The sequence below is a fragment of the Brienomyrus brachyistius genome, chromosome 1 (genome assembly GCF_023856365.1).
Source record: "Brienomyrus brachyistius isolate T26 chromosome 1, BBRACH_0.4, whole genome shotgun sequence".
NCBI lineage: Eukaryota > Metazoa > Chordata > Actinopteri > Osteoglossiformes > Mormyridae > Brienomyrus > Brienomyrus brachyistius.
The window spans coordinates 6,094,779-6,108,476 of record NC_064533.1 but is presented as its reverse complement, the minus strand read 5'-3'; positions in this window follow the sequence as shown (position 1 = coordinate 6,108,476).

Genomic DNA, 13,698 nt, shown 5'->3' with positions numbered 1-13,698 from the left:
TTACCGCTCCGGTGGCTGCGGAGGGGAAGATGGTGCTTGTCCTCATTTGTATGCTGCTGGTGTCTGCCTTATTTTCACTGAATCTCACTAGAACCGTCCTTGTCTGCCTACTTCAGCCCTCCCCCCCCTTCCCGCGGCGCAGGGGCGCAGCCGCGGACGGGACGGGGAGCTACGGGATCTGGCCGGGCGTCTCCCAGGACCGCACATCCGTGTGTCGGGATAATGAAATTTAACGCGACACTGTTGACCGAAAACAAAAATGACAGTGGGTCCGGGAGGGAATTTTTACAGACCCGTAGTAACAAATAAATAAATAAATAAATAAATAGAAATTGCAATTTCATCTGACCCGGCTGCTTCTTCTGAGATTTGATGCGGCAAAATTACTAAACCAAGACGCCCCTCTGCAATAATGACATTCCCCCGTTAACAATTTTTATCCTCCCCCATCCCAGGCATGGCTATCAAATAAGGAGGCAGAGGGAAAATGTAAATTGAATACATGGCGTGCTATGTGCATGTGTGCTATTAATTCCTGGAGATTAAATGACTATACATTACAGAGACCCCCCCTCCCTCAGGTAAATCAATTTCCCTGAACGCTCGTCTGCTCAGGAGTAAAATCTCAGATAACGGTGCTTGTTAGCGTCTCTTCATTTCTAATGTGCCTTTTTATATGAAATTGCCGTCACATGCTGTTACATTATCGATGCTCACGTTAATAAAAGAACAGTCAGGTCGTTTTCTCGTTACCTGGGCATTCTGGTTATACGTATCGGCAGAATAAAATGACCATCGTCTCTTTTTAATCATGTTTTATGAAGAACACCGTTTTATTGCCTTGACATACATCTGCTCACACAGCGATGCAGACCTGGGCGCAGGTGTTGTTTGTTAATGAGTTTAAGTTGAAACTGTCCATTTCATAACATCAATTATATCGTTATATCGACCGTACCCGTACATTTTGCTGGCTCCTCATCCAATACTGGATTTCAGTGACCGGGAGCTTAGGGCAAAGGTGGGAATCGGCCCTGGACCGGATGCCAGTACATCACAGGACAAGTACGTACAGTATGAGAACTTTATATATGTGTCAAATCCATCTTTATCTTAAAAATGTAGGTCTACTAAATGCGGCAGCTTATGGGCCGTAACAAATAAAATACGAAACCTATTAACTAATGAACTATGAAAAAAAATTAGTGTGAGATTCAGTGCATGTCGTTGTAAACAGTTAAAATGTTTTAGCGTGATAAATTAAATAATATCGTTTGCTTATAATAAACACAGCTCACTAAGCAGATGTTTGGTGGACTGGCAAATGAGCACATGAGGAAGTGATCTCACTAAACAGGACACGTTTTCCCGTCACTTAGCGGACTCTGCAGAGACGGACTTCACAGCTGAATCACTGACTGAGAAACGGGTTTATCTGAGGCATATTAAGTAGCCTGTTTAAGTTTTTAACCGTGTGGCACTTCCTGGGTCTCCACCCCGTAGCCTCCCGCGACCTTAGAAGGCAGGTGTGGCAGCTGAATAGCAGAGCTGAGCTGAGCCAGACTAACCTGCATCTCCGTCTTTTGCAGAGTGCTGAGACGTGCAGGTAAGAGATTTGCCACATGACCGAAATGAGTATGCCGCTCGTCTTGGAGGATCTGCAATGCAGCAATGACGAGCGTCTCTCCTTCTCAGTGGATGACATTAGGGAGACCCTCTTTGCTCCCAAAAGAAGAACCGAAGCCATCCTGTGCAAATAAAACTGCGATCCAGCCCTTTGACGTGACAGCTTCCGGCCGCCAAGGTTGTGGGTTCGATTCAGGCTGTGTACGTGTGTGTATTTGCTTGTATTCCTTCATTTACATTTATTTAATCAGCAGATGGTTTTAATCAAAGCGACGTACAATTGCGAGAGCTCAGTCAACTAGTCTTGGGAGCGATTAGGGTTAAGGGCAAAATCGGTATATCAGCTGCAGGATATGACCTTCCGATCACAGACACACAGCTTAAACCGCAGAGCTGCACACTGCCCAAGCAGACTATTCCATAGGTTTTGCTTTCCTTGCCTAGATTGTCCCTGGTGTGTGTGTGTGTAGGTGTGTGCCCTGCCATAGAGTGGCGACCCCTACAGGCCGTGTCATGCCCTGTCTTACTGGGATGCGGTCCAAGATCATTGTAAGTCAGCAGTATGAAAGCGGTTATGGAAAATGGATGCATGTGTTTGGTGGAGAACCCTGGCAGTTTTAATTATTAAACACTTTTTTTTCCCTCTGTGTTAATGACTACAGAGGATCATGGTTTTCAAATCGTTATGCTTTTTCTAATCATCTTCTAGTCAATGCATATTAATGCAAATATGTCACATTTAACAGCGATTTTTGTTCCGCTTTCGCTCTGCTAGGTATCCTGCTGTCTCTCAGGGTGTGGCAGTCTGTTCTCTTTGGTGTTAGCAGGTAATTCTAGGTTTTAAGAACTGTACGATTTTTTTTTTGGTCAAAATGTCATTGAAAGGTCCAAGGTACTCCTGTTAAAGGATATCTGTTCTTTAATGATAGGCTGCATTAATTAATCAATCAATCCCAATTAATCAATCATCGCATCACATATCATATTACGTCTGCCAGCTGAGAGCATGTAAGCACGACACTGGGCATGAAGACATCTTGTGTGATATTTGTCCCTGGAGTTGCAGCTCCTTGGGTCACCGATCATGCCGTCCTTCTGTGGACGACCACAGCGTCCGGAATCATATTTAGCTCACTTTGGTCCTTACATTTTTAATCATCCTCTCCAGGCAGGAAGCACCTCTTTACTCGGTCAGCTCCTGTCCACCACAGAGAAAAGTAAACAGAGTGAACTATCACTTTTCAATCAAGTTAATGTGACCATACATCACTTAAGCGAAGACATGCTGGCGATGGGAAGGTAACAGCAGATGGGCGAATGCGATAGATTTTCTGCCAAAAGATGCACTATGCCAGTCATGTCAGATGTAAAGAACAAGGATGATGAAATGAGTAGGACAAGCATGCAGACACTGGGGGGGGGCGGCTTCACTCAGAGGTAATGGAATGTCCCCATATTTTACAGAATCAGTCAATGTCTATAATTTAAATGAATTAAACGAGCCGGGTCTTCATTTGTCTCACATCCTGATCTGTACTTAAAGTTTGCAATAGTTTTTGTAGAGATCAGACAGACCTTTATGTCCTTTTAGGTTCCTACCTGTTGAATGTAGACCTTTGTTGAAGTTCCATTCGTTATGCCTGTTTGAGTAGGAATCTTAAAATCTCAGCTAATCCCCTTCTGGACGACCGGCTTATCCTCTTCACTGGTGTATCTAATTAATAGCATGACATAATTTGGATGTGGGGTGTACAAAGAGGTTATAATGTACAAGGTATGAATTTGGACAACGCTAACGGCTACAATCATTATTCCCACTGGATGGAGACACGGCTGTAATGTGAACAGAAATATGGAAATAAATTAGCTTATTAGCATGAGAAATTCGGATTATAGCGATATATTCTGGGGTCTGCAGTCCTTCTCAGAACCAGTCACAACGTACAGCTTAGACTGACTCTGTTACTGGTTTGTACAGTAGGATATTTCACAGAGCCTGAGTCAGGTTAAGTGCTGATGCTGGGATTTGTACCAGCAATCTCTTTTCCGGTGGGGAGGGGGGGGGGGGGGGTTGCTGAAATCGTTGTGTCCAGGGGGGTCGTTTCATCAGCTTAGAAATGCATCTGCAGCGTGCTTCTGGCCCCAGGAATTGCTCGCTGAAAGCTCCAGAGGAAATAACCGTCTGCAAGCCCCCATCCCCCCCCCCCCCCCCCCCCCCCCGTCCTCCTCGTTTTCCATGTTCCTTCTCAGAGGATTACTGGTGTTGGTACCTCACATTCTGGCGTCGTGTCATTCTCACTGTACCTCAAAGACTCTGAGCACGAGCGGAAGGTGTCTACTTACGGGGCCTATCGGCCTCGGATGAACGAGTCGCCAGGCATTTCCTGCTGTGAAGTGTCATTTTGCTTCCTTCAGCCCACTTCCTCGTACGTGTCATCTTTGGTGGGAGATTGGTGAGGCAGCATGTTCTCTAGGTCACTGTGCCAGCCCGCTCATTCTGTTTTGGGCATGAAAGCTGGTGATCGCCTTCATAACGCAAGTCGGGCTTCTTGGGGAAGGTCGCCATGCCCCAGATTGGTCAAGCCCTTTAGGAAAATGCCGATCTACCTTATCCAAACCGTACTAAGGGTTACTCTTCAAAACTTCCTCCCACTTGACAAATTCACGATCTTGTATGTCGTTGTCATGCTCGTTTTACAGCTTGGGCTTGTTGTTCTACTTTCTGATCTAACAGTTGTTGTATCTTCCAAGATTGTTTCATCGTTGCTGTTTGACTTGGGTATGAAACTGATGAATGGCAACTTCAGTGTTATCCTACCTGCAAGTGTTGCCCAGCAGATTTCGGTTTGTTTTATCAATAACATCGATAACGCTGATACAAGATGATGCATCTGACAAGACTACGCTAGATACGATGTTTCCATGGTAATCTCCTCTTCATTAGCTTCTATTTGCCACCAATGACCTAAATTACAGCCAAATAGACTATGACGCATAATCAAATAGTATCTTCAAAAATAAATCTCTTTTAAGTGGATTGTATTTATTTCAGTCATAGGTGAAAATGAAATTTCTGTTCCCATTACTCAGTCATTGGTCAGTCTCAAATGGCGAAATAATAGCATGCTTAGGTGGTAACACCCAGTCACTCTGGCAGCCCCGGGCATCACAATGACAGACAGCTAATTTCAAATTTAAAATCAGTGTTTTCATTTATTGCTCTTCATGTGACAATCTTGGGCAAAATTACATTTTAATGGAAGTAAGTTGGGTTATTAAAGTTAGAAAAGGAAAAAGCACTGTAGCACCTTGAAAACAACTATATATATATATATATATATATATATATATATATATATATACACACACACACACACCACAGTACTGTACTGTGCAAAAGTCTTAGGCAGTCAGAGGAAATGATATTTAAATGATCTTCCTGGTGGTGTGAAACTGTGATATTACGTCTATCAAAGTGTGTTGGCTTAGACCAGTGGTTCTCAAACTCGGTCCTCGGGACCCACTGCCCTGCTTGTTCTCCAGCTATCCCTGCCCTACACACTGCTGATTACCTGAATCAGGTGTGTTCAGTCAATCAGAAGCCAAAAGACAGCTGGGACTCGTGTGTGGGGCAGGGATAGCAGGAAAACAAGCAGGGCAGTGAGGCCCAAGGACCGACTTTGAGAGCCACTGGCTTTAGCCATTTTGAAATCTCTCATAAAGTCGCCCCAGCATTTGCAATAAACAGTTAACATGCCCCTGTATTTTTTTACCTGTGTCCTAGAATACCATGTTTGCCTAAACACCCAGTTATTTACCTAATTAAATCAATTAATTAATTGAGCCGGTGGTCTATTTTAAGGAATACACGTAATGGCTGGGGTGCCCCTGAATAGAGGTTTGGGATCTGAAGCGCTGTTCTTATGGCCAGCCCAGATAGAGATATCTGTAACTTTTTTGCAGAATAGAAGAAATTCTTGTTAGTTTTTATCGTGTTACGGTTAATTCGCATATGTTCCAATGTTAAACTGTATTTTTTTCTGATCAAATATACACTTACTACCAAGATAAATAGCTTTAAACATTTTCTTTGACTCCCTAAGACTTCTGCACGGCACTGTACATATACTTCATACAAATATATAGTGATGGTTCATGAACCTAAGGGGGAATAAAGGAGTTTACAAAAAGCAGTTTTTCATATTAGACTGCACAAATTATATTTGCTGCTTTATTGGGGAAATAACATTGAAAATTGAAAACACTAACATATCACCTTTGTGTAAATTCTTCACCCGCTGCTTGGAGGAAGGTAGATAATTTTATTTATGACAGCATATGCGGAGACTTTAAATGCACTAATAAAAAAAATCAAAGCCAAAAGATACACTTCAAATTGCACAACTTCCTTGGCCTTTACTGAGAAAGCAGTTTTCTGGTCCTTTCATAATTGCATTTACTTCATAAATTTGATTGAACGAATGTCACCCACTAGACAAACAGAGATCAATCCGTTTCCTCCTCCGCCAACCTCCTATGTGTCATTGATGCGTGACTTGAAGACTGCTTCCAATGTTCTGCAATCGTTTGCTTTTCCTTGGATTTCGGTGTCCTGGGTTAAACCATCTCCCAGGCCAGTAGGGAGGGATCCAGCTATCTGTGTCAGCAGCTAGCCAACTTACCTCCCGTGATATTTCTACTGTCCCTCTTTCCAGAAAATGCATAGTTGGCCCCCAGCTTATGCCAGCGTGGCTCCCCGGGTTTTGAGGTCAAAGGGTGGAGGTCAGAGGGGGCCATGCTGGAATGCGGCCTACCACATGGCTGAGTCATCTGGACGTGCTCGAGCCGCGCGATTACCCCCCACGAGCGCCATTTGTCTGCCGAGGAAACGTCTTCAGCAGTGCAGAGAGAGCAGATGCTACTTGAAGATGCAGATGAACAGCATATCTGACACTGAAACAGCCCCAGACTCAGGCGAGTAGCGTATTTGGGGCTCTTCTCTTGGATTTGCCCGTCGCTTGCTAAGATGATTTCCATTCCTCTAACACCTCCCTGGTGCTTGTAAAATAAAACAACTCTCAGAAAATGGCTCACAAAGGACACCAAAAGCATACAAAATAATAATAGAGAAACATACATTTATTATTATTACATTTTTATCTTCCTCTATTTGTTTTTGAATTAAAATAATGTGATTTAAGAAATCTAGGTTCTGCTAATGTTAATATTAAGTGGTGGATGGAATCTTTATTGTACAGCATGTTTTTCTGTAATTCGTATCTTGTAAGCATGGACACTGAAAAGGTAGAACTGGCATGGCCACTAATTATTAATTTTTGCAGAAGTGCTCATACATTTCTTGAATGGGACACACTCTATACTACTGGATCATATGAGAAGAAAACTCTATACATGTTTCTCTCATGCACTGTGTGTTAAAACGGCTGCGAGGAAATGTTGTGCTACTTAATCAAAATGATCTATAGAGCAATATCTTTATAATTGGTAGCTTGTATGTGCTCTGAAATGTTAAGATATCTATTACATATTTTGGATAATTCCTGCTTCTGTCACACCTCTAATACAGACTAAAATAAAACAAAATAATAATTGTAATTACTGAAATGAAGAACATTAATTTTCTGCATTAGCAGATAACACGTTCTAAACTGTGTAGCATTGTGTAGCTGAACACTGACGTTGGCAGCCTTAATTTAAAACTCTGACAAATTGATTTATTTGAATGTAGTCAAGACATAGCGTCGGAACAATTAATTCCGTCAAAAGAAAGCGTGTGAAGTTGCCAGTTTAATTAGACGTAGAAAAAAAGAGAGACTCAGAACCACTGGATTTTAAAGACCTACCACCATAGTCATCACTCAGAGAGCGGTCGCTTGCACATCTGGTTGCCGAGATCCCCGGATATACAGCTGGTAGCTTCTGTTTAGTGGGTTTCCCACCTGGGGGATGGGGGTGTGGCCTGGACAATGTTCCGGAGTTCTGGAATCATCGTGGACAAATCTTAGCACATGCTGCCTAAGGGTGCTTTGTAATATATAATAGAAACAATCTTGGTCTCTTTCAGACCTCCAGAGGCAAGAGGTTCTGGGGCTGAAAAGGTCACGCATGACATGGTTTCATATCGAGGGAGATGTCTTCTATTTTTTTTAAACAGAAGAGCATTGTTCTACATGCTTTGGTCGAACAAAACATGTATTTTTCTCTAACGGAATTCGGACCTCGAGGTACAAGTAACCTATTCCATTTTCCCGTTCTATATTAGCGTTAGGGAAATAACATCACACTGACTCTGGAGAAATTTCCAACCTGAAGAGAAGACCTGGGAGATCCTTGGTGCTTCACAGAACACCTTCATAACGCGTTCATGAGCTCCAATCACTCCTTCATAAGCAGAGCATAAGCATTTCGGAAAGCAGTGACCACGGTTGCCTTGGAAACGCTCCTCAAAGGACCCAATGTAAGAGTTTTATGACCCTTTCATGCACAATGTTTCATGAACAATCCATGGAACAATGATGCATAGCTGGCCAACCGATTAATCATTCCAGGACATTTTCTTTTTTTAGTCGGGGGAATGTTCACCCACATTCACCCACCGGGATGGGCGTAAAAGAAGGAGTGAAAACGAGAGACGCATCCCCTGCCCCTGTTGGGTCCGTGTGGGCGATTGCAAAGAGCCACCCCACCCCACCTTCGGGCGGGGTACGTGCAGCTGGGCACTGCCCGGGAGATTTATGTGACCCTTCAATCTAGCGCCGATGAATGCCACCCCAGTTCTGTCACACACAGCTGGCACTAGAAGCTTCCGGAAATAAGAGGCAAAGATGCAGACTCCTGCGGAGGGCAGCTCTGGGCCTGCCACAGAGCCAGGAGATGCTTTTGCTGCGTAGGATCATCTTGGTCGGTATTGTCTCGGCTTTTGATGTATTTATGTTGCGTTTAAGATCTCCGCGGGGCTGTGGGGGCCGCAGCGGAGGGGTAACTGCTACTCTGCTTGACAGGCAGAGTGATAGATGGCATCGGGGGATGCCACTTTCCATTTCAATATGCTATATATAATGATATTATTTTTTTGCCCTTGCTCAAGGACAGCGCGTAGCTTGCCGTGTAAATTTTGCCGTAGTTAAAAGGCTTGGTGTTTACTTAAGCGAGTCAGGTTTTCGTGCGTGTGACGCGGAACCGAGATCTACGGCGACGTCGCACTTTTCATGCTCTGCTCCTTGGAGTGTCGTGAACTTTTAATAGCGGCGGCCATAACATTTGTGTCCACAGGACCGGAGTAACTCTGACTTCTCCGCCTGAGGATAATTACGGGATAATTAGAAAGAATGGTAGGTAAGGATCCCTCCAGGAGGCGAGTGTGAATTCATTACTAACTCAGAGGGATGAGAAAATGGTCCATGGATGGTTGGGGGTGGGGGGAGGTTTGGGAGGGCCGGGGGTGTTGGGGGATGGTCGGTCTGGAGTTTTCTTACGAAGCCATGGGTGAAATTTACAGGGGACAGAGACGGATGGCTGGGGTCAGCGGTGTTTAATCGCATTTTAAATTGCATGTGTGGAACTTGCTTCGCCGTGAGTCTTTAACGGCAGGTCGGCTCGGCCGGTCCAGTCCCTGGGCTTTTCACGTCACGCGTGTCACGCTGGGCTGAAGGTTACACTCAACAAACCATAAAAATGAAAAGGTGAAGCTTTTCAATTTCAAGAATGCACCATTTGTATCGTATTTTTTTGCAGAACTATACATACAATCATACATTCATATATATATATATATATATATATATATATATATATGTAGATATGGGTGTATCTGGGAAGTAACCTCAAATTGCAAGAAGTTACACTAATTACCTTTAATTTCATAGTGTAGTATTATTCTTCACAGAGGAGTTTCTGTTGGCATAAGACCACATGAACATTGAGGTCCTCTCACTGACCGGGGTCCCCCGTGGTGGTGCTCACAGACGCCTGGAAGCGAATCGCTAGCGCCTTCGTTCTCAGGCGTCTGCATCGCTGGTGCTGCCGGCGCTCTGGCGCTATTCTGTTCGGCTTCTGAAGCAGACCGCCCGGGTGACCCCGCCGGCAAAGGTGCCCGTAATGGCACCGAAGACTTTCTCTTCCGGTAGCTTCCGGGTGTTTGCAATCGCTAGCTGATCCCTTTGGATTGACTCCAGCTGTAGGCAGCAGCTCGGCCAGCAGCAGAGTAAACTCAACAAGAACACAAACAAGCGAGACCTACTCTAAACTCGCCCCTGTAAGCTTGCTCATTGCACTAAAAAGATTAAGTTCTTATTGTGGTAATAAAAAAAGATAGCACTTCCAGATAAAGGTCGTTATTTTACACTTTGTCATCAGATGACGAATGCGCTGCATATAACGCTTCGGATACAAGGCTGATTATATTATATCAAATGTTTCGCTTTCGCAAATTTCTTTCGGGCTGTGCAATAAGTTTTTGAGGTACTCATCCATCAGCATCCGGTGACTTTACGGTATCTGAGGCTTCTGACGTACTTATTAAAAGTGAGTTATTTTCAAAACAATGAACAAGAAGGGTTTCTTTTTTCTTTAGCTAGTGGCGATGAGTAATTTGAAGCGAGTGAAACTCCCAGGGCTCTAAATCCCGCTGATTGTCACACGGCCGTTTAGCGAATGTCTGATACCGCTGTAAATTTAAAGTATTTGCTGCTGTGCTCATTTGTTTTCTTGTATCGTAATCCTGTTTCATCAAAGCATCCTTCATGGTGTCAGGATTCCACAATGCTTGTTTGTAAGATGATGCAGATGAATGAAACTGTTACCAACTAGATAATAATAATAATTTATTTTATTATTATTATTATTATTATTATAGTAAACTAAACACTGACCGGACACAAAAATTGACGGTAGTGTTTTTTTGCTCCGACGTGTTATGGTTCGCTCCCCATTTGCTTCTGCATCCTTGCTCCTTATTTGAACCTGAAATGGATCACAGCACCTGTGCTGGCCCATGTACCTCTTGACGTAATTTGGCCCCATCCGGGATGTCCACCGCGCGATATGCCATGCTTCTTGGGAACTAGATAAGCTCATTGAAAATGATGAAGGAGGAGCGATAAGCACATCCACAGGACAATAGAAGCGGAATCAAGCCGGACAAGATTTAATGAGAATTCTGGGATAGGGGTGTCTTCTAAGCCCCTATCTCACTGCTCGTGTGCCACTGGGGAACCCGCATTGGGGTATTTTAGCGTGATAGGGGCTGATATGGGTGAGCATTCAGGACAACTTGTGATGACAATCAGCTCTGTGCTTCAGTGGGCTTTGACCGGTGTACACAGTCATGGTGGGCACTGGCAGACGAAAAACCCACAATGCACTTCTGTTCCCCATCGAGGATTAAATTAGCTCACAGTGAGGAGACGCTTTTCTATCGCCCAAATGTTGGATGAACCGCAGAATATTGTGAAGGTTGAGACTTCTCAGACAAATAAATCGAGCAGATTCTTGTAGGAAGTCACCATAAAACATTCCTCCATCTATTAAAAAAAAAAAACAAAACACTTTACAAAAACTTTCTTGGCACCATTTTGAAGAGTAAAGATTAGTTTAGCAAAGAACTTTGTAATTGTATAAGATCCGCTGTACTGTACTTGCTTCCAGTTACTGGGGAAGGGGGCTGGGGTGCTTTGTAATCTCCCATAATTCCATGCAGCCCATTATGCCATCGAGCCAAAGCGTAGTGATGACGCGTGCCAATGCTGGAGCGAGGGGGGAGGGGCACCCGCTGCATTCTGTACCTCTGTCTGTTCTCAGGTCCAGAACGGCAGCGTTGGGCCAACTGGCTCGGAGTCGTCAGAAGGGGCGTCGTGCCACAAGCGGGGGGCACTGCTGGGAAATTTTTTTTCCTTTTGCTGTGGATCAGTGGGCCTTGTGGCAGCACATATGGTGCCAGGAACTGGCCCGATTCCTCGTGTGTGTGTGTGTATGTGTGTGTGTGTGTGTTTTTCTTCCTGAAGAGGGTATGGTACGGTGTTGGGATCGGGCATGGGGGGGAGGGATATTCTCTGCTGGGATGGACACCCAATTCCATCTGTTGCCCGTCTCTTCTGGGCTCAAACAGATGAGGTCCGCTTGGCGTGCAGCCGCGGTGCTGAGACGGTGCCGTTCCTCCCCCGCCGAGCATCTCTATGACCGTTATTTTCCTTTACCTTGGAACACAGGTTACCCGGGCGACACTCCCTGAAACGCTCGGCACTGTCCGGCCTCAGGAATCAAACGGAGGCCCCCGTAACGGCACAGGCGGGGCGGCTCAGACGAGCGACAGGCGTACCACGCGCAGGAGGCCGCTAGCGCTCATTAGCCATGGAAGCGGATCGGCCGTCGGGAACAGCCCAGCGCACCTCGGAATAATCCACGCCGCTGCTCTCTAAAGATAAAGAAGCTGCTGCACGTCTCCTTATCTGAGCCGGGCCTCCAAACGCCGGCTGCAGATAGAGCTCTGCCTGGAAGAGCAGGCGCAGAAGAGCCGCGTATTTACATTCTGCCCTGGCCACCGGGGGAAGAGGAAATAAACAGAGCATGAAGGGAGGGCAGGTAGTGGAACGGGGAAGATGGCGTGAATGTCAGACAGGCTATGGATAGTTAGACAGCTCCTGTACGTCGACGAGGTAGGAGGCACTCCAGCGCTGAAATCCCACCACCAGGGCCTCGCAAGCACCGAAAATTCAAACAGAAGACGGGAAAAAAAATATCTCCCTCGCTTTCCCATTCTTCTCCACAGACCTTGGGATTTTACGGCCGCGTGGTTCTCACAGGGAGCTCGGCTTCTGGAGACAGTCCAAGCAGAACTATGTAGGGACACAGGAAATTGCCGGGTTTTCAAACTTCTGACCGGCGGAGGCGCCAGTCCTTTAAACGTGGCGTTCGTCCAAAGCCTAGAGATCTTGCCTGTTTCGGCTGTAGTTAAATTGCTATGACTTTCAGAGATTCCTTTGCATTTTTAACGGGGTTGCGGGTGAGAGCAACTGAGCGGCTCTTCTTGAAATCAGCCAACCTGTACTTACGAATTTGTAACTGGCACAATCATTGAAGTGAAAACAAGACGATTCTGAATGAGCAATAGATTCCCAGCTCTCTCCCTGCATAAGAAGCACCCCTGGTTTCGGTGCGAATCCTGAGGGAGGCGAGGCATTGTCAGGCATCTCAAATGAAGCACTGGAAACGAGAGCAGGCCCATATTAACATATCAGTGGAATGTCAGTTCTGTTTGTGGGTCAGATTTCAAGCGTTTCGTCTTTCATCCTCATTTGAATTCCTGAAAGCCTCTGAATCCTCTGAATTTCGCTATACGCACGCATTACACCAACATGTCTTCCTTAATCACGATGATGGGCAGCTAGGGAATGCTCTGGAAAATGTCGCCCAACAAGTGGTATGACACAAGGCCTGCCCATTTACAGAGAAGTCCAGCTCTCACATAATTCCACGGGAATGAAATGACACAGAGCAGTGTCCGTAAACATAACGGGGGCTTCACAGACGGACCGTGAAGGTGTGGGGGGAGGAAGCATGACTTCACTGGGTCCTTCATCCAAAAAACGGCAGGCTAGGCAGTGTCGCCCGATCTACGCCCCTTACAACCTAACACTAATTCCGGGTGCCACATTCTCCCGGGCTCCCTTTCAATTCCCCCGGAACGTTCCGGCTTCCAATGTGACAATTTGTCCCAGAGTATGTCGATAAACGGTGGTGTATTTTTAGGAGATGCTGCAACTTCCTGTCAGACACAACGGTTTCGTATGTTAAACATGGAATCATAACAGAATGCATAAATAGTTTTTTTTTTATTTACAGTGGGACGATTGCGTTTGGGAATGACATTATTGCATATTATTGCAAGGTACAATTTTGTGCGTGCTTTTAAAAAAAAAGGTTTCCCAAAGTTCTCCAGCCCCCGTGCCACGACGCTGATTCATAACCCCAACTTCCATGAGACCATCATACACCTGCCTTGGAGTCAGTTATGGTCACGTCAAGGTGATCTACACCTTCATAATGCAAAGGGAA